The following is a 21,717-nucleotide window of genomic DNA, read 5'->3' on the forward strand; positions in this document are numbered from 1 at the left end:
CTCTCACATTCGTACATGACTACTGGAAAAACCATAGCTTTGACTAGAGGGACCTCCATTGGCAAAGCAATATCTCTGCTTTTGAATATGCCGTCTAGGTTGGTCATAGCTTTGCTTCCAAGGAGCAGTTAATTTCATGGCTGCAGTCACCATGGGCAGTGATTTTGTAGCCCCCCAAAGTAAAGCCTGTCCCTGTTTCCATTGTTTCCCCAACTATTTGCCATGAAGAGATGGGACCGGATGCCATGATCTTAGTTTTTGGAATGTTGAGTTTTAAGCCAGCTTCTTCACTCTCCTCTTTCACTTTCATCAAGAGGCTTTTTTGTTTCTCTTCCCTTTCTGCTATAAGGGTAATGTCATTTGCATATCTGAGGTTATTGATATTTCTCCTGGCAGTCTTGATTCCGGCTTGTGCTTCATCCAGCCTGGCATTTCACATAATGTGCTCTGAATATTAATTAACTAAGCAGGATGATAACATACAGGCTCGACGTACTCCTTTCCCAATTCGAAAGCCGTCTCTTTTTCCATGTCCAGTTCTAACTGTTGCTTCTTGACCTGCATACAGATTTCTCAAGAGGCAGGTCAGGTGGTCTGGTATTCCCATCTCTTGAACAGTTTTCCACAGAGTATTGTGCTCCATAGTCAAAAACTTTGGCGTAATCAAAAGAAGCAGAAGCAAGAATTCTCTTGCTTTTTCTATGATCCAACAGATGTTGGCAATTTGATCTCTGGTTTCTCTGCCTTTTCTAAATCCAGCTTGAACATCTAGAAATCCACGGTTCACATACTGTTTAAGCCTGGCTTGGAGATTTTGAGCATGACTTTGCTAGCATGTGAGATGAGTGCAACTGTGTGGTAGTTTGAAGATTCTTTGGCATTGCCCTTCTTTGGATTGGAATGGAACGGAACTTTTCCAGTGCTGTGGCCACTGCTGAGTTTTAGGACAAACTAATATGGTTCCCTGATTCTGATTTCTTTTACTTGCTGTCAGCTCTGCAATGAGGAGTGGTCTACACTTGCGTACAGGATGTTTTGAAAAAGCACTGGATGGAGACTTTCAGACTTGGACTTTGCATGAACTGTGTTAACCGGGCAAGTTATTCAACTCCCATGGTTCTGTTTATTTCCCCTAAATGGAAGATTTAGATTTAGATTAGATTTAGATTATTACCCTGCAGGTCTCTTCTGAGCCAATGGTCTGGTATCCTGAGCACACGATCCTGAGCACAGAGTCACAGGGCACAGTATTCATGGAGGAGGACACCCCGCTTAGTACACTCGTCCTCCAGGTGCTGAGATACAACAGCTCGGCACTAACAAGCACCAACCTGGTGCTGAGAAAATTCCTGAATGAATTTCAGAATCAAATACAAAGTAACTCTGGGGTTGCCCCAGCCTGGATTCAACACACCCTACCTGGGCTCCAGAGTCTCCAGCTCCAGATCCTAGATGAGCTCTGACACACTCCCAGCATCACTGCGTGCCCCCTTCCTCTCACACTGTGAGCCCTTAGAAGGTGGGTCTGTGCAGGTAACTGGATGTGACCACTAGAGAAACCTTGGTTGAATTCTTGCTCCTGTAAGGCTCAACAGATAAGAGCTGAGCAGCCTCACCATTCAGCTTTGATTGGACCTCTGGTTTATGTCTTCACTTGGTTTCAAGGCCTTCCACACACTGTTTCAACACAGTTGACCCCTCAAGTGACTTTAACGAGAAATTATTAAACTACAACGTCTTCCCTGAACCCACTGTGCCTGATTGGACCCCACACCTTGCTGCACACTAACTCCCGACTGCTTGCAATGTCTTTGTCTTTTCCTTTTTGTCTTTTATGATTATCCTAATCATCCACATGGATGATTCTATCCAAAGTTCCACCTCATTCATTAAACTCTCTCTAACTGCTGGGGTGTCTGGCCTATGAACTTGAGGAAACTATTCCTCTGCTTCACTTGTAGCCGTGAAGGAGTTTCTGGTCTGGAACATCTCTGCACGTGCATCAGAGTGTCCATCAGGAGTTCCCAGAAGCAGGGGAGTATCATCCACACAGTCATTGTCAGCCCTCTAATGACCAACACGAGGTTATAATCTGGTTCCCCATCTCCAGAGCCCCCAAATTATTTGCTAAGCATGCATGCTTGAGCAGTGAGATTGCTGAATTAATAAGTAATTAATGGCACCCAGACCCCAGCCTTCATTCTCAGGCGATGACTTGTGTCCACTCACCTGTCTCACCTGATGCTACAGGATGCCCATCCAGAGGGCCTCTCGCTCCTGAGGACTGGGGAGAGGTGGAGAGCACCGCTCCCCCTCTTTCTCCCGGGCTCCTGCCTGCTTTCATCAATGGGTGCTCTTTGTTCAGACCAGTCTCCAGGTTTGGCTGTGATATCACTGCACATTTCTCAGATTTAGTGGAAAATCCTCACCTGACTCGTCAAGAGCTTGTTCTCATCGACAAAGAAGTTTGGCGCCTCCATCAACCCCGCAAGTCTCTGCCCTCCCCGCCTCGCTGTTCTGGAGGATGAAAGTTCCTGATGAAAGTGTCCATCCACAAACCAGAGGCAGTAAGTGTAGGGACTCCTGGACCTGGTTCAGCCACAGCCGTGCAGAAATACTGCAGAGCTTGATCCTGAGCTCAGAACCAGTGGATCGAAAGTAAACTCTGCTATTTATGAGTAATGATCCCTTGCCAGTGTATGAGAAATGTTGTGTTGTGTGTGTGAAAGAGAGAGAGAGATTGATTTTAAAACTTGGCTCATGAGCCTGGGGGTCTTGTGCGTCCAAAGGTGCAGGGCTGGAAAGCAGGCAGGAGACTCAGGGAAGGAGTGATGTTACAGACAGAGTCCAGGGTGGTCTGGACAATAGTGTGGCTGGCCTGACTCTCTTCCCTCTGAGATTTAAGAAATTCGTGAGTTTATCATCACCCTCATATTGCACACCTTTTAAAAGGCCTGTGTGTTTGGCTTTTCCTTTGTTCTTATTGTTAGTGTGCTGCTATATTTGTGGAAAGAATAGTTGTGCAATGTTCTGACTTCTGTAAATTCATGAACTTAGAATAGGGAGTTCCCTGAAGGTTCAGTGGTTAAGACTGCACTTCCAATGCAGGGTTGCAGAACTAGGGATCAGTCGAGGTGGGGGAACCTGGATCCCACAAGCTGCAGGGCATGGCGAAAAAAATAAAAAGAAAAAAAAATTTTTTAAGAATCTACAATAGATTACTAAGAATAAATAGATTCTTAGTCACATTGGAAGAGAATGGAGACAGTACTATTTTCATATTAGGTAGTGAGACTGTGGGTGAATTATCTTCCATTTAAATAATTATTTGCTGTTGTTGTTAGTATGTGGTGTGCAATCAGGAAAAAATGAAAGAAGGAAAAGAGCTGATTTTGGCTGTCATGATGCAAAAAAAAAAGAAGAAAAGAAAACAAAAATGTACATGTACTATCCAATTTATTCTATTTATAACTCTGAAGTCAGTCAGATATAATCACAGCTTAAGTATCAAGTGTTTGGAATGAGACTCAGAAGTGCCCAGCCCAGGATCACGCAGCTGGTGGAAGCCAGGTCCTGAGACAACCAGCCCAGTGTTCCATCGCTATGGCACCTTCAGAGAGGAAGAGGGCTTCAGAGACCATGGGGTTGATCCTCTCACAACATCACCCTTCTCTATACAACATCCAGAGGGAACAGTTGAACTGCTTTAGTGATGGAGAATTCAGCTGCTACCAAAGAAGCTGATTCCTGTGTAATCATAATTGTTAATAAAAACAAAACCTTACGATGAACCCAATTCTGTCTCTCTGATGCTTCTACAGAAATGACCAATTTTTAATTCTGTTGTCAGATGGAATTTTTAAGCCTTCACATAACACTCTTCAATATTTGAAGAGTCTATTCTTAAGCAAATTATATCTCATCAGGCAAAACAAAAAAACAAAAACAGCTATTATCAGTGGGAAGGTTGGTTCAAATATTTCAGCCAATCATTACTATAGACATGAAGTTCTCCCTAATGACGCTTTATGTGCTTGCGTGCATGCTAAGTCGCACAGTCGTGTCCTACTCTTTGCAACTCCATAGACTGTAGCCCGCCAGGCTCCTCTGTCCATGGGATTCTCCAGGTGAGAATACTGGAGTGGGTTGCCTTGCCCTCCTCCAGGGGGTCTTCCCAACCCAGAGATCGAACCCGCGTCTCTAACGCCTCCTGCATTGGCCGGTGAGTTCTTTATCACTAGGGACACCTGGGAATCCCAATGATGCTTTGAGGAAGTTTATTAATTCTCTAACTGAAATGATATTTATTTAGCACATGCTTTCTGCCAGGCCCTGGGGATGCATTAGGTGAAAGCGAAAGTCGCTCAGTCGTGTCTGACTCTTTGCGACCCCATGGACTGTATAGTCCATGGAATTTTCCAGGCCAGAATATCGAGTGTTCTTTCCTGGAGAATCCCAGGGCGGGGGAGCCTAGTGGGCTGCTGTCTATGGGGTTGCACAGAGTCGGACACGACTGAAGCGACTTAGAAGCAGCAGCAGCAGTCTTTCCCTTCTACAGGGGATCTTCCCAACCCAGGGATTGAACCCAGGTCTCCTTCATTGCAGGCAGATCTTTACCAGCTGAGCTACAAGGGTAGCCCAAGAACTTGCCTTGTGTGTTTCGATGCTAAATAGTCCAGCTGGGAAATAGACATTCGGAATAGGGAGCAAGGGCGCCACTCTAGTCTGGGAGCAGCTCAGGACCTCCTTCCTGAGGAGTGGACGTTTGAAATCAGCCTTGAGGTTGAACAGGAGTTGACGGGGCCCCTGTGGTCTGTATAGAGGGAAACCGCTGATAAGGAGTCGTGTGTGTATATTGGACGGTGTGGTGGTGTCACAGGACGGACCAAGTCTCTGGAGACTGGAGAGTGGGCGCTCCACCTGGGCAGTCTTCACCCCAGCATGTCCTCCCCCACCCTCCTAGCTGTGTTACTCCAGACAAGTTATTTTCCCTCTGTGCTCATCCGCATCTGCAAAACGGGCGACGTTTCAGGGATGTGGTGAGGGCTGGTTGAGTTGATATGGGAGGTGCTCAGGACAGTGCCTGGCACGTACTGGATGCTCAAGCCTCATTGGCTCTGGTGGCTGGAGGGAACCGAGGTGGGAGAGAGCGGGAGGCTGAGGATGGAGGCTGGGCCCTGGAAGCCCTCCTTGCCTGGTGGGATTTTCTTTTTGCTGACCCAAGATCCTATCAAAGACAAATGATATAAATTAGGTTCTAATCATGTCTGGATGGCATCACCGACTCGATGGACGTGAGTCTGAGTGAACTCCGGGAGTTGATGATGGACAGGGAGGCCTGGCGTGCTGCGATTCATGGGGTCGCAAAGAGTCGGATACAAATGAGCGACTGAACTGAACTGAAACTGAATCATGTCTCCTTCAGGCTCCTCTGGCCATGACAGTCTCTCAGACTTCCCTTTTTGTGTGATGACCTGGATGCTTTTGAGAATTGCTCAGGGATAGTGTGGAATGTCTCTCTAGTTGACTTGGGTTTTTGCAAAGAAGACCACAGGGATGAAGTGACATTCTCCACACATCAAGGGTTTATACTGTCCACTGGAATATCACTAATAAATTCACTTCAGCACCCACCTAAGATATATTTCCTCGGTTTCTCCTTGTGAAGTTCTATTTTTACTTCCTCACTGTCCACACTGTAGTCTTTGAAATATGGAAGGAAGGTACCATGTGCAGTCCACACTTAAGGGGCACTCTGATACAAACTCTGGTGTGCAGGGGTTTGTGCAAATAAAAGTTTTCCAGTGAGATGGAGAAGTACTAGACTGATGAGCAGACGCAATGGAGAGTCTCTGTGTAGCTTCATAAGAAACTGCTGACTCATTACTAGCGACTGCCCTGCTTCCTATTCCTGCCCCAGTGAGCCAAGGTTTCTGCTGCTCCATGTCCTGGTCAGCACTTGGCATCACCGGTTCCTGGCTTCTAGCTACTCTACTAGGTGTGTGAGGATGTATCATTGCTGTGTTTATCTGCATGTCTTCATAACATGTGATGTTGAGCACCTTTTGGATGTATTTCCATATCATCTTGAAGAGGTGTCTGTTCAGACTTTTCTTTCATTAAATTGGTGTTTATTTTTATATTGTTGAATGTAATGGTTCTATGTATATTCTAAAACAAGTTCTTTTCCATATATGTGAATTTGCAAATAATTTGTTCCTGTCTGTGCCCTGAGCTCTTTCCCTGACAGAACAGTATTCATTAACGTCTAGATGTACATTTCTGAGAAGAGAAATCAGGAATTCCTAACTGCAGTGGTTTCTAAATAGAGGACTTGGGTGACTGGGGATGGAGGGAGAACATGAATTAGTTACTTTGTTTATGCCCGAGCATCTTCTCACTCCTCTTGTGTGGAGTTAAAGAATGCTTTTGAAAAGTGAGCTGAACATACCTTGCCCTTGGAAAACCCTTGACCAATCCCCTTCAGGCCACGTGTTAGCACATGCATTCTCTGCCCAGGACCCATCAGATGTTGACTGAGCTGTTCTGCCATAGAAATTCCACCACTGGAAAAGATGGGCTGACTTGTACGGACAGTTCTTCCCACAGAAAATAGCTGAAAATGCCATGGAAAATACAAAAACTGTCTTAAAAGCATCAAAGAGGGGACAAAGTCCTAACAGACGACCACACCTCTGAGAAGAAGGTTAAGATTCTGCTTGGCCTCCACAGAGAATTCCGTCCTGAGAAGAGAAGAGACGCCCCTGTGAGTCGCTGCCCGGAGCCCAGGCACGGAGCCCAGGACGTCCAGCCTCATGTCCCCAGCTCTTCACTTTTCTACCCACCTGCCTTCTTTCTTCAAAATTTAAAGGAAGCTTTATAATTCTGATTATGATGTATATGTATAACACATGATATGATAAAGGTTCACTGTAAAATAAGTTACAAAGGGTTGAAAGTGATAAAGGACAAAGTTAAAAGAACTGTAATCCTCACACAGGACATATTTAGTTGCATTTACTTTTACTTTACTTTCGTTTTCCGGCTGCTGCCCAGGTGCTGGGACCTTCTCTAAACTGTTGAGCTCAGATCTCAGGGGCTCCCCTCTGTACTCTCCAGAAGCCACTTCCTGAGTCAGCTCACTTCCTCCTCCCTCCTCAGTCCCCTCTTGTACCTCCTTCCCTCGTCTTTACTCTTTTTTTTTTTTTTTAATATATGTATTTGTTTGGCTGCGTTGGGTCTTAGTCACAGCACGAGGGAGCTTCCTTCTCCTTTGCCGTACATGGACTGTGGCACACGGGCTCCAGAGCAGCGGAACTTCAATAGCCGCACCACGCCAGCTTAGCTGCTCAGTGTCCTGTGGGACCGTAGTTCCCTGACCCGGGATTGAAGGTGCGGACCTTGCACTGGCAGGCGAGTTCTTAACCACTGGACCAGCAGGAAGTCCTGTCAAATTGTTTCTGTGTCTTTGAGTTTGAATAGGTGCACATGTTTGTGTCTTTGTGAGTGTTTGATTAACACAGAGAAGAGTTATGGATTTTTATGACTTTTCATCTTTGGGTCATACAACTCTTCATTTCCCAAGTGTAAAATAGTCATATATATTTTGTCTAGGAGACAAGAGTCCAAAGGTGAAGGAAAAAAGAATTGCTTGAATTTGAGGGGGAAGTGTAGAAGGAGAAGAATACCATAGAAACCGTTCTTTCCAGCTAGAGAAACCCCTGAAACGAGAAGCTGTGTGCCACAGCTAGAGAGTAGCCCCCACTCACCACAACTACAGAAAAGCCCACAGAGCAATGCCCAGCACAGCCAAAAATAAATAAATAAAATTATATTTTTAAAAAAGAATTTTAAGGTGGTGGATCCTTAGGTTACATCTTCTGCTTCATAATGTTGCAAGTATGTACAAGTCCTACAAGTTACTTGATTTATGTTGTGTTCAACAAACACTTTCTCTTGGGTTGAGTGAACACTTCTGTGTCTACTTATGCTTACCAGGTTAAGGAAATCACCAAGAGCTCAGTATAATAGAGCAAGAATTAGCTCCAGTGATGGGCAGTTTGAACACTTATAACCTGAAGGTGGTATACCATGGTCTGCTTAATGTCTGCTTAACATTCTAGTTGCCAAAACACATATTAATGGAACTTTCTGTGCATGCTGCATTTTAAGGCTGTACCTTAAATAGACAAACCCACTATACTCATATAAAGACTGTATTTTAATATGCATCAATCTATGAGTCACAGAATAACTTTTGGGAGGGAGAGACTGAAAGTTAAGGACATTCTAGACACACACTGTCCGATATGCTGGCGACTAGTCATATTTGAATGAAATAAAATTAAAAGAGGCACAGACTCACAGATACGGAACAGACTTGTGGTTGCCAAGAGGGAGGGGTCTGGGGGTTGGGGGTTAGTTAGCTGCAAACCATTACATAAAGAACAGATGAACAGGGGACTTCCCTGGTGATCCAGTGGTTAAGAATCCATCTTGCAAGGCAAGGCAAAAGGGTTCAATCTCTGGGCAGGGCACTAAGATCCCACATGCCTTGGAGTAACTGAACCCGCATACCAGGATGAAAAAGATCCCTCATGATGCACTGAACATCCTGTATGTTGCAACTACGACCCAACGCAGCCAAGTAAATAAATAAATATTTTTAAAAAATAAAATGGATAAACAATGGTAGCACAGGTAACCCTATTCAACATTCTGGAATGAATCATAATGGAAAAGGATCTAAAGAAGAACCTATAAACATGTGTAACTGAGTCACTTTGCCATACAGCAGAAACTAACACAACATTGTAAATCAACTAGACTTCAACCAAATAAATACAAATATGTGAACAACTGATTCATTAAATAAAAGAAAAGTACTCATCACAACACTCATGTTTGAGGTGCTGAAATAGCCACATGTAGCCAGTGTCTCCCTGAATAGAGAGCACAGATATAGAACAATTCCTTCATCACAGAACATTCTGTTGGACAGGCCTGCCTTCATGCTTTGTGGACCTAAGTCAGATGCATCAGACCACGTGAGGTGAAAGAGTCACTATTATTTCTCTTAGACACTAAGTCAGATTTCTGTCCAGGATATGAAGACAGATCAAGCTGGCGTGTAACCAAACCAACCCAGGTCATAAGTGTGTGCAGGGCCTGTAGGAACAAACTGCTCCCAGTTCCAAAGGGGAAACACCTGTCCCCCGATTCCCCTTCCCAGACTGAGGCGACTCCCTGGTATCAGTTCCTAGGGGGTCAGTTCTCTTGGAGAGGAGCCCAGAAGAAGGCCTTCCACTGGGTTTAAGGAAGCAGGGAGTCCAGTTCAAGAAGATCTCCAAAACAAAGAGGAGGGAAAGACAGGGATCAGTTGGGAGACACCCTGGTTTATTTAGGACCGCAGTTCTCAGAGTGTGGTCTCTGGAACCCCTGGGATCACTGAGATACTTTGACTGTTCACTACATGGACATTTGCTTTGAGGTAAAAGAGCAATAACAGAGATTACGTCAGCAAACTTCACTAGTAATTATTTTCACTACAATTTACTTGCAGGAAAAAAAAGGAAAGTTTTCTTATAACGTCCAGGTTGACGTATTAAAAGTTCTTATCTTTCCTTCATAAACCATAATGGAAAAGATATGAAAAAAAATATACGTATAACTGAGTCACACTGCTGTACAGCACAAATTAACACAACAATGTAAATCGACTATACTTCAGTAAAATACATTTTAAAAATAAATGAATAAAAGTCTTATGTCTCCTGAATTCATCATCCTTAAATCCGCGTTTTAAAGTATCTTCTGTAACCACTGAGCTGCTGGAGCTGCTGGAAGCCCCCACCCTGAGGAAAGGGAAGTTGGAGACTGAGTGGTTCCCCCACTATGCAGCGCTCCCTGGGGGGAGCAGCACAAAGACGGTGGTGAAAGCATTATTCTTTGAATAGTCTGAAGACACCCCAGGGGACACCTGGAGTCCACCCCCAAACCTGTGCTAGGGACAAGCATGGGCCCTTGGAGCCCTCCTGCTTCTCGGATTCCCAGGTGTTTTGGATGTTAATCCCCATCTGCTTCCATCAGCAGAAGGAGCGAGATCTTGGAGAAATGCGTGTGGGGAGGAGTGATGGGCCAGGTCTGAAAGGACACACTCCGGGTCCCACTAATGCAGCAGCAGCGTGGTCCTGTGACCACAGAGAGGCTGGGAAGTCCCCTCCCAAGAGGGGAGAACAGTTGAAGTTATCAGCAACAGTGAGTACCCATTTCAATTTATTTAGTGTTCAGATATTTATTGACTCTTTACCACACGCCAAGCTCTGTGAGAACAGCAGCCTGAGACTTGACTGAGCAGCACCTTGGTCTGGGAGAAACGGAATCCACAGCACAGAAGACCTGTTGGGAAGTGCCTGCCACCCCAGGAGAAAGGATAAAGAAAACATCTTCTGGAAGTTCATAGAGTGATTCTAGATTGGAAGGTGCCTGGAGATGATAGGATTTGGACTCCACTTGCAGAGAAGAACAGGATACCAGTGGGGGAAGCTGGAACTGGAGCTTAGAAGCGGGGCCTAGAAGTACAAGGTGTCAGAAGGAATACTATGATATTGAATTCATTGAATCCATACATTCTAAAGTTATAAATGGATGGAATAATGACTCATTATATTAAGTGAAAAAGATATCAGTAAGATGAATTCATCCCATATTTTAGAAAGCTATATAAATTTAGATGAAACCACACAGATACGTTGAGTCAAAGTTTTCTAATTTTCAAACAGTTTTATTGTTAATATATATAAAGAGAAAAGTGCCACCAACTGCTTTGCTTGGATAGACTAACTTCTCCACAACAGACACTCAGAGCTGAGGTGTAGACAAGTGAACCCAGCACGTCCCCAACCTCTCCCTGCAGGTCCCCTGAGGGAGCGACCTCTTCTCTAGTCTCCCTGTGGACCCAGCGCCTGACTCAGGGGCTCAGTCAACACTCCCTGAAGTGCTACACTTGGGAAGTGGCCTCTTGTGTCCTAGTCAAGAGAGTGATTTCCTCTAGAAGGCACCGCCCAAACACTGAATCTTACAGAAGTGGGTTTGCTCTAACAGCAGGACTGTGACGGTGGCAAGTGTGAGTGTTGGCTCTTTTACTGACGAAGCCAGGGAGCCCTGCAGCACTCATGCCATTTCTCACAAGGCCACCAGAGGCGGTGTGCAGCTGCTTAAGACAATCCAGCCCCATTCAAATATCCTTTCCAAGGTAGCCTTGTCAAAACATGTTTCAAAGTTAGAGGATTTCTTTAAAGTACATTGATTTGCTTTTTGTCTTTAATCTCATTTGGACGCTAGTGGAAGTCCACTGTAAGTAACAAATATGAGGTGAGGCCCTGACAGAAGTTGACACTGTGATACACAGACGTGTAAACTTACATGTCCAGTCCCCCATCTGTCCATCTCTGTTCCGTACACTCTCCCTCTTCAGTTCAGTTCAGTTCAGTAGCTAAGTCATGTCCGATTCTTTGCGACCCCATGAACTGCAGCACGCCAGGCCTCCCTGTCCATCACCAACTCCGGAGTTTACCAAAACTCAAGTCCATTGAGTCGGTGATGCCATCCAACCATGACTACTGGAAAAACCATAGCCTTGACTAGACAGATCTTTGTTGGCAAAGTAATGTCTTGCTTTTTAATATGCTGTCTAGGTTGGTCATAACTTTTCTTCCAAGGAGTAAGCATCTTTTAATTTCATGGCTGCAGTCACCATCTGCAGTGATTTTGGAGCCCCCAAAAATAAAGTCAGCACTGTTTCCACTGGTTCCCTATCTATTCGCCATGAAGTGATGGGACCGGATGGCATGATCTTCGTTTTCTGAATGTTGAGCTTTAAGCCAACCTATTCACGCTCCTCTTTCACTTTCACCAAGAGGCTCTTTAGTTCTTCTTCACTTTCTGCCATAAGGGTGGTGTCATCTGCGTATCTGACATTATTGATATTTCTCCCAACATTCTTGATTCCAGCTTGTGATTCATCCAGCCCAGTGTTTCTCATGATGTAGTCTGCATAGAAGTTAAATAAGCAGGGTGACAATACACAGCCTTGATGTACTCCTTTTCCTATTTGGACCAGTCTGTTGTTCCATGTCTAGTTCTAGCTGTTGCTTCCTGACCTGCATACAGGATTCTCAAGAGGCAGGTGAGGTGGTCTGGTATTCCCATCTCTCTCCTGACTCGCAGGGAGTCGGACACAACAGTGCAACTAGCAGAACTGAAGTGTGTCTGATGACTGTCTTTACCACTGAACCACCAGGGAAGCCCGATCTGTACGTCTATGGACTATTAATTCTTTGCCTCATCTATTATTTGTTTTACTTTCTTGAAAGATTTTGTTGAAGAAATCAGCTTGTTAGTACACTATCTGAATTTTACTCATTTAAGCCTCATGATACACTTTAGCACTTCTCTGTATTTTCCTCTTGTTAAACAAGAGACTTGGTAAGATTCAGATCACACTGGGTTTTTAAAAATTACTCTAGCACAAGTGGATAATATTAATAGCAGTTTATAGAACTATCATACCATTTTATACTGCTTTATAGCATGGTAATTTACTTCCGTTCCTCTTGAGGGTATCAGGTCTTTTAGATCATCATTAGAGAAAGGGTGACATTCACCAAGCATGCTCACTTCAAAGAAAACACAGATGTTTATGTCATCAAGATTAACATTCATCAATCAAGGAAAACAGCATCATTAAGATCAGTTCAGTCAGTTCAGTTGCTCAATCGTGTCCAACTCTTTGCGACCCCATGGACTGCAGCACGCCAGGTTTCCCTGTCCATCACCAACTCCCAGAGTTTGCTCAAAATCACGTCCATCAAGTCGGTGATGCCATCCAACCATCTCATCCTCTGTCGTTCCCTTCTCCTTCTGCCTTCAATCCCAGCATCAGGGTCTTTTCCAATGAGTCAGTTCTTCACATCAGGTGGCCAAAGTATTGGAGTTTCAACTTCAGCATCAGTCCTTCCAATGAATATTCAGGACTGATTTCCTTTAGGTTAGACTGGTTTGATCTCCTTGCAGTCCAAGGAACTCTCAAGAGTCTTCTCCAAAACCACAGCTCAAAAGCATCAACTCTTCACTGCTCAGCTTTCCTTATGGTCCAACGCTCACATCCATACATGAATCCTGGAAAAACCATAGTTTTGACTAGACAGACCTTTGATGGCAAAGCCATGTCTCTGCTTTTTAATATGCTCTCTAGGTTGGTCATAGCTTTTCTTCCAAGGAGCAAGCGTCTTTTAATTTCATGACTGCAGTCACCATCTGCAGTGAGTTTGGAGCCAAAGGAAATCAAATCTGTCACTGTTTCCATTGTTTCCCATCTATTTGCCATGAAGTGATAGAACCAGATGCCATGGTCTTAGTTTTTTGAATGTTGAGTTTTAAGCCAGCTAGTCATCAGACTAGCTTGAGACATTTGTGAATGGAAGCCCTGAAAATAAGAGTAACCTCAGGGAAAGTGACTTTGAAGGTCACTGGGATTTAATTACAGAACTTTGGCAGGACTGAGGAAACAGAGGCCCTTGGAGGGCACAAACAAAACCTTGTGTGCACCAGGACCCAGGAGAAAGGAGCAGTGTCCGCACTAGAGACCGAGCCAGACTTGCCTGTGAGTGTTAGGGAGTCTCCGGCGGAGGCATGGGTCAACAGTGGCCTGCCTTGGGGTCAGGGCCACTTGACTGCAACAGTCCTGGGAGGCGTGGCGTGCTGGCATAAGTCCTTTTGGAGGAGGTTGCTGTTCCCCCTACCATAGTTTGGCTTCAGGTCTAACTACAGGAAGAGAACACTGCCCACCCATCAGCAGAAAACTGGATTAAAGACTTACTGAGCATGGCCTTGCCCACCAGAACAAGATGGGCAAAGCTTTTCCCCACGGCCAGTCCCTTGCGTCAGGAAACTTGCACAAGCCTCTTATTCTCATCCATCAGAGGGCAGACGGAATGAAAACCACAATCACAGAAAACTAACCAAACTGTTCCCATGGACCACAACCTAATTTCATTCTAACTCAGTGAAACTACGCGCCATGCCATGTAGGGCCATCCAAGACGACAAGTCATGATGGAGAGTTCTGACAAAACGTGGTCCACTGGAGAACAGAATGGCAAACCACTTCATTATCCTTGCCTTGAGAACCCCATGAACAGTATGAAAAAGCAAAAATATATGACACAGAAGGTGAACCTCCAGGTTGGTAGGTGTCCAATATGGTACTGGGGAAGAGTGGAGAAATAGCTCCAGAAAGAATGGAGAGGCGGAGCCAAAGTGGAAACGATGCCCAGTTGTGGCTGGTGGTGAAAATAAAGTCTGATGCTGCAAAGAATAATATTGCATAGGAACCTGGAATGTTAGGTCCATGAATCAAGGTAAATTGGAAGTGCTCAAACAGGAGATGGCAAGAGTAAACCCTGACAGTTTAGGAATCAGTGCACTAATCAGGACTGGATGGGTGAATTTAATTCAGATGACCATTATATCTACTACTGTGGGTGAGAATCTCTTAGGAAAATGGAGCAACACTCAGAGTCAACAAAAGAGTCCAAAATGCAGAAGTTGGGTGCAGTCTCAACAATGACAGAATGATCTCCATTCATTTCCACGGCAAACCATTCAATAACACAGTTATCCAAGTCTATGCCCCAAACATTAATGCCAAAGAAGCTGAGGTTGAACAGTTCTATGAAGACCTACAAGATCCTCTAGAACTAATGCCAAAAGAAGGATGTCCTTTTCATCACAGGAGACTGGAATGCAACAGTAAGAAGTCAAGAGATACCTTGAGTAACAGGCAAGTTTGGCCCCGAAGTACAAAATGAAGCAGGCTAACAGAGTTTTGCCAAGAGAACATACTGGTCACAGCAAACTCCATCTACCAACAACACAAGAAATGACTCTACACAAGGACATCACCAGATGATCAATAGTGAAATCAGATTGATTGTATTCTTTGCAGCCAAAGGTGGAGAAGCTCTACACAGTCAGCAAAAACAAGACCAGGAGCTGACTGTGGCTCAGATCATGAAGTCCTTATTGCCAAGTTTAGACTTAAATTGAAGAAAGTAGGGCAAACCACTAGGCCATTCAGGTATGACCTAAATCAAATCCCTTATGATTATACAGTAGAAGTGACAAATAGATTCAAGGGATTAGATATGATAGACAGAGTGCCTGAAAAAATATGAATAGAGTTTCATGACATTGTACGGGAGGTGCTGATCAAAATCATCCCGAAGAGAAAGAAATGCAAAAAGGCAAATGGTTGTCTGAGGAGGCCTGACAAATAGCTGAGAAAGGAAGAGAAGTAAAAGGCAAAGGAGAAAAGGAAAGATACACCATCTTAGAGTAGAGTTCCATAGAATAGCCAGGAGAGATAAGAAAGCCTTGCTAAATGATCAATGCAAAGAAATAGAGGAAAACAATAGAATGACCAGAAATCTCTACAAGAAAATTAGAGATACCAATGGAACATTTCATGCAAAGATGGGCACAATAAAGGGCAGAAACAGTAGGGACCTAACAGAAGCAGAAGATATTAAGAAGAGGTGGCAAGAATACTTCCAGAAGAACTATACAGAAATGATATACAGATATACAGATATACAGATCTGTATATACAGATATACAAATGATATACAGATAACCATGACGGTGTGATCACTCACGTAGAGCCAGACATTCTGGAATGTGAAGTCAAGTGGGTCTTAGGAAGCATCACTATGAACAAAGCTAGTGGAGGTGATGGGATTCCAGCTGAGCTATTTCAAATCTTAAAAAATGATGCTGTAAAAGTGCTTCAGTCAATATGTCAGCAAATTTCGAAAACTCAGCAATGGCCACAGGGCTGGGAAAGGTCAGTTTTCATTCCGATCCCAAAGAAAGGCAATGCCGAAGAATCTTCAAACTACCAGACAATTGCTCTCATTTCACAAGCTAGCAAGATTATGCTCCAAATCCTTCAAGCTATGCCTTAGCAGTATGTGAACTGAGAACTTTCAGCTGTTCAAGCTGGATTTAGAAAAGGCAGAGGAACCAGAGATCAAATTGCCAACATCGGTTGGATCATCGAAAAAGCAAGAGAATTCCAGAAAAACATCTACTTCTGCCTTATTGAGTACACCAAAGCCTTTGACTGTGTGGATTACAACAAACTGTGGGAAATTCTTGAAGAGATGGGAATACCAGACCACCTGTCCTGCCTCCTGCCAAATCTGTATGCAGGTCAAGAAGCAACAGTTAGAACCAGATATGGAACAACTGACTGGTTCCAAATTGGGGAAAGAGTACGTCAAGGCTGTACATTGTCATTCTGTTTATTTAACTTCTGTGCAGAATACCTCATGTGAAATGCCTGGCTAGATGAAGCACAAACTGGAATCAAGATCACTGAGAGAAACCTCAGATAGGCAGATGACACCACCCTAATGGCAGAAAGCGAAGAGGAACTAAAGAGCCTCTTGAGGAAGGTGAAAAAGGAGAGTGAAGAAGCTGGCTTAAAGCTCAACATTCAAAAAACTAAGATCATGGCATCCAGTTCTATCACTTCATGGCAAACAGATGGGAAAACAATGGAAACAGAGACTTTATTTTGGGGGGCTCCAAAATCACTGCACATAGTGACTGCAGCCAAGAAATTAAAAGACGCTTGCTCCCTGGAAGAAAAGCTATGACCAACCTAGACAGCATATTAAAAAGCAGAGACACTACTTTGCCAACAAAGGGCCATCTAGTCAAAGCTATGGTTTTTCTAGGATTCATGTATGGATGTGAGAATTGGACTATAAAGAAAGCTGAGCAGCAAAGGACTGATGCTTTTGAACTGTGGTGTTGGAGAAGACTCTTGAGAGTCCCTTGGACAGCAAGAAGATCAAACCAGCCAATCTTAAAGGAAATCAACCCCAAATTTTTACTAGGACTGATGTTGAAGGTGAAGCTCCAATACTTTGACCACTTGATTTGAAGAATGGACTCATTGGAAAAGACCCTGCTTTCAGGAAAGATTTTAGGCAGGAGTTGAAGGGGACGACAGAGGATGAGATGGTTGGGTGGCATCACCGACTCGATGGACATGAGTTTGGGCAAACTTCAGGCAATAGTGAAGGACAGGGAAGCCTGTGTGCTGCAGTCCATGGGGGTAGCAAAGAGTCGGACAACAAGAAAAAGAGGGCTATGGATTATCACCAATAAGCTAGGCCTATGAATGTGGCCATGTCATCGAATTCGTTTCATTTGTGAATAAAGAGATACAGCTAGATATTTTTATTGTGATTGTCATGATCAGTATTGTATATTTACAGTAGGTTGAAAGGTAGATGAAGACTGTGACAAGTAGATTGATAGGTAGATAGATAGACAGATGTACAGCAGTGGTAAGTGTTAGAACTGAACTCAGATTTGTCTGACATTGTGATGAAACTAGTATAACATCCCTTAATGCTACTTATAAACTGAAGTTAGCTGTGATTCAAGACAGAAAGGGCAACTTCTTCCTTGCAGTCTGCATTGTAAAGGTATTCCAGCTACCACCAGTATTCACAAACACGTTCAGTTTAGATTTAAACATTTCTTCCAGGAAACTGTCAAAGAAGATAATGTTAGAGTGTTTTGTCCATTTAGTATAAATGTATAATAGTTTCAAGGTGGTAGGTCAGAAGTGAAAGAGGATGATCAGTGTTTAATCACTACAAACTTAAGTCATTGCCCTTTAAACTTCCAGTCACGCAGACCAAGTAAAGCAGAGGACTCTACAGTTTTGGATCTGGTGCTTTCTCTTTATTCATGTTTATCCTAACTGTACAGCATTTGATGTTGAATTATTGAAATGAAATCTTATTGTGACATTTCAGAGTAGTCGTGCACATTTTCCTGGGGAGAAAATGAATTATAGAACAAAATGAAGATGAAAAAACACAAATGAAAGGTGATAAAAGTAGCAACAATAAACCGTCTTTTTAGGGACCTTTAGAAGTCTGAACATCATCTGAGAACAGTAATTATTCTCAGCGTGTCTTCAAACTTCCAAATTTCTTTGTTCTTCTGAAAGGAACTTAGTTAACATTCTTTTTGTTGTTCAGCTGCTCAGTCGTGTCCAACTCTGCGACGCCATGCACTGCAGCACGCCAGGCTTCCCTGTCCTGCACCATCTCCAGGAGCTTGCTCAAACTCATGTCCACTGAATCAGTTTTGCCATCCAATCATCTCATCCTCTGTTGTCCCCTTCTCCTCCTGCCTTCAATCTTTCCCAGCAGCAGGGTCTTTTCTAATGAGTTGGCTCTTGGCATCAGGTGGCCAAAGAATTGGAACTTCAGTTTCAGCATCAGTCCTTCCAATGAATATTCAGGACTGATTTCCTGTAGGATAGACTGGTTTGATCTCCTTGCAGTCCAATGGACTCTCAAGAGTCTTCTCCAAGACCACAGTTCAAAACATTCAATTCTTTGGTGCTCAGCTTTCTTTATAGTCCAACTCTCACATCCATACATGACTACTGGAAAAACCACAGCATTGACTAGATGCCCTTTGTTGGCAAAGTAATGTATCTGCTTTTTAATATGCTGTCTAGGTTGGTCATAGCTTTTCTTCCAAGGGGCAAGCATCTTTTAATTTCATGGCTTCAGTCACCATCTGTAGTTATTTTGGAGCCAAAGAAAATAAAATCTCTGACTGTTTCCATTGTTTTCCCATCTATTTGCCATGAAGTGATGGGACCAGATGCCATGATCTTAGTTTTCTGAATGTTGAGCTTTAAGCCAATTTTTATTTGAAAGAAGGAATGACACTGGAAGAGCTATAAAACTTAGAGAAACAATGAATTACTTTTAAAAAATCTTACATTAGTACAAGTGACATCCAGTGTGCAAAACAGGCTTATGGATTTTAATGGAACAGAATAGGCAATAGTGATATTGTTTCAGGTCCACTGAGAAAATAACCTTTAAGAAACTACCACTTGTGTAGTTTTAGCTTTGTATCAAAGATGAACATCCACAAATAACAGGAAAGGTTATTAAAAATATTACTCCTACATGTGTGGTCCTTTTTATTTTCATAGATTTCAATCAAAATAACGGATTCAATGCAAAAGCAAACATAAAATCCAGTGAGACAGACAAGGAAAAGACTTGCAAAAATATAATAATGAAAAAACTTTCACTGTTCTCACTATAGAGTTTATTTGGAGAAATAGTTTTTTTCATATAAAAATCATGGGTTATTAACATTATTCTAAATAAATTAGTTGAAAATGTTTAAACTGTTATTTCTTCTACAGGAGATATCGATAGAAGTAACCACATAAACAAAATTATCCTTGGGGTCCTGACTAATTTGCAGGACTGTATAAATATCCTGACCAAAATGTTCTGAAAATCTCTGACTACACAGTCGCTGGGTCAGGACTCGGGGACCGTGTGACTGCGCAATTCTCGGTGCAGGAGAGGAGGGATCAGGGCAAAGTCCCAGGTACCGGATCTGGTTCTCAGGATCTCAGGTTCTCAGAGTCAAGGGCCTTGTTTGTGGTGGGAACTGGCCGTGTTGGGGATCCCTAGTCTCCTCGACTTTCACTTTCTCTTCGCAAAGTGTGTTGTGCCTTTCTGGCCGGACACTCGGACATTTTACCCAATTTCTTTTTCAGTTTGGGTTTAATCTCCGCGGATGGTGGGGGCGGGTCAAGGTCTCATACCTACCAGTTTGTGTTTGGCTGCGACGTGGGGCCAGACGGGCGCCTCCTCCGCGGTTTCTGGCAGACCGCCTATGACGGTGCGGACACCTCTCTCTGAATGAAGACCTGCGCTCCTGGACCGCGGCGGACACGGTGGCCGAGATCACCAAGCGCAAGTGGGTAATCTCTGGTGAGGCAGAGATCCAACGGAACGACCTGGAGGTCAAGTGCGTGCAGTGGCTCCTCAGCCACCTGGAGAAGGGGAAGGACACGCTGCTGCGCACAGGTATGAGGGGCACCAGGCCTCCCTGATCTCCTCTCAGGCTGGAGCCGACTTTCCACGAGGAGAGGAAAATGGGCTCCTTCTGGGAACACTGCCCCAACTTCTTGTTTGGAGAGGGGGAATCCCCCAGGTTTTCATATTCTGTAGAAGACAGTGACACACCAGTGGCCCCATTTCTCTGAAGGACAGTTAAAGCATTCAGTGTTTTTGGATAAGAAACAGAAAACCATTCCTGAAATAACTGGTCAGCAGTGCCCTTTGACCCTAACTGCCATCTTGTGAACCATGAGTTTCCCTCTCAAGGCCTGTTCTCACCCTGAGACCATCTTAGGAGGCCAGACTCCAGCTTTTCTGAGACATTCAGCCTCCACCCAAATCAGGACCATTACTCTGTCATTTCCCCTTACATGGAGTCTCCTACCTTGGCACTCACCCTGACTCCAGAACTTTTCAAGAACTAGAAGTTTTTCCCAGACCCAGGAGTCCAGGCGGGTGTCTGGCATTTGTGCTGCTTCTTTTCAAACCCATTATCTCATCCATTCTCAGCATGGTCACGTGATACTGCTTCAGTGGCCCATGGAGTGTGAATTTTCTGATTCTTCCTCTTCAGACCCTCCAAAGACACATGTGACCCATCACCCCATCTCTGACCATGAGGTCACCCTGAGATGCTGGGCCCTGGGCTTCTACCCTAAGGAGATCACACTGACCTGGCAGCGAGACAGGGAAAACCTGACTCAGGACATGGAGGTTGTGGAGACCAGGCCTTCAGGGGATGGAGCCTTCCAGAAGTGGGCAGCCCTGGTGGTGCCTTCTGGAGAGGAGCAGAGATACATGTGCCTTGTGAAGCATGAAGGGCTTCAGGAGCCCCTCACCCTGAGATGGGGTAAGGAGGGGGTCAGAATGGGGCTTCTTCTCAGATAAGGCAGGAGCCCTTCTGGACATGTTCAACAAGGTCAGGACTGAAGCCTGAAGTCTGGGCCTCTTCCCTTTCTTCCACAGAACCTCCTCAGCCCTCCATCCTCATCATGGGCATCATTGTTGACCTGGTTCTCCTCTTGGTCACTGGAGCTGTGGTGACTGGAGCTGTGATTTGGAGGAAGAAGCACTCAGGTAGGGAAAGGAGGGAGGGATCTGAGTTTTCTTGTCTCACTGGGTGGGTTTCTGGCCCAGGTGGAAGTTTGCCTGCCTCATTACTGGAAAGTACCCTCCACACACATATGGAATCTGAGCTGATGCTAAGACTGACCCTTTTGTAAAGTACATGTGAAAATGAAAGACAAATTTTTCATCTTCATAATTCCAGTTGGGGGCCTGTTTCTCAGCATTTGAAGGTCAGGAGGGAATGTCTGTGCTGAGGATAGACCTCCAGGAGGGCAGCTGGTCCAGTTCCCCCAGGTCTCCTTCCTTCATGTTCCTGAGTCGGTCCTGGATTTTTGGTCACAGTTGTGACCAAAGTGGTCTTTGTCGTCCACGATCCTAGAGGACTGGGGAGTTCCTCTAGGATCTCATGACTCCATCTTCTCCCTGGTCGCTCACGTGATACTTTCTTCTCACAAGTGAATAAGGAAGGGGCTACACCCAGGCTGCAAGTAAGTATGGAGGGGTGATTCCTGAGACCCTTGTGAGGGTGCAGACAGGAGGCCATGCGGGACTCACCCTCCTCAAAGTGCCTTCTCCAGTTTCTCTCCTGTGGGTTCTGACCACGCTCTGGTCTTGTTCT

The 21,717-nt window shown here is 44.4% G+C and overlaps 1 protein-coding gene and 1 pseudogene across 2 annotated transcripts in view; both read left to right on the top strand.

Annotated features, from left to right (window-relative positions):
* LOC133236497 (BOLA class I histocompatibility antigen, alpha chain BL3-7-like) overlaps positions 1-21,717 on the top strand; it is a 55,531-nt gene that overhangs the window by 33,409 nt on the left and 405 nt on the right. The gene's annotated exons all lie outside the window — the stretch shown is intronic.
* LOC133237046 (BOLA class I histocompatibility antigen, alpha chain BL3-7-like) lies at positions 1,254-21,429 on the top strand (annotated as a pseudogene).

This window comes from Bos javanicus, chromosome 23, assembly GCF_032452875.1.
Source record: "Bos javanicus breed banteng chromosome 23, ARS-OSU_banteng_1.0, whole genome shotgun sequence".
Taxonomy (NCBI): domain Eukaryota; kingdom Metazoa; phylum Chordata; class Mammalia; order Artiodactyla; family Bovidae; genus Bos; species Bos javanicus.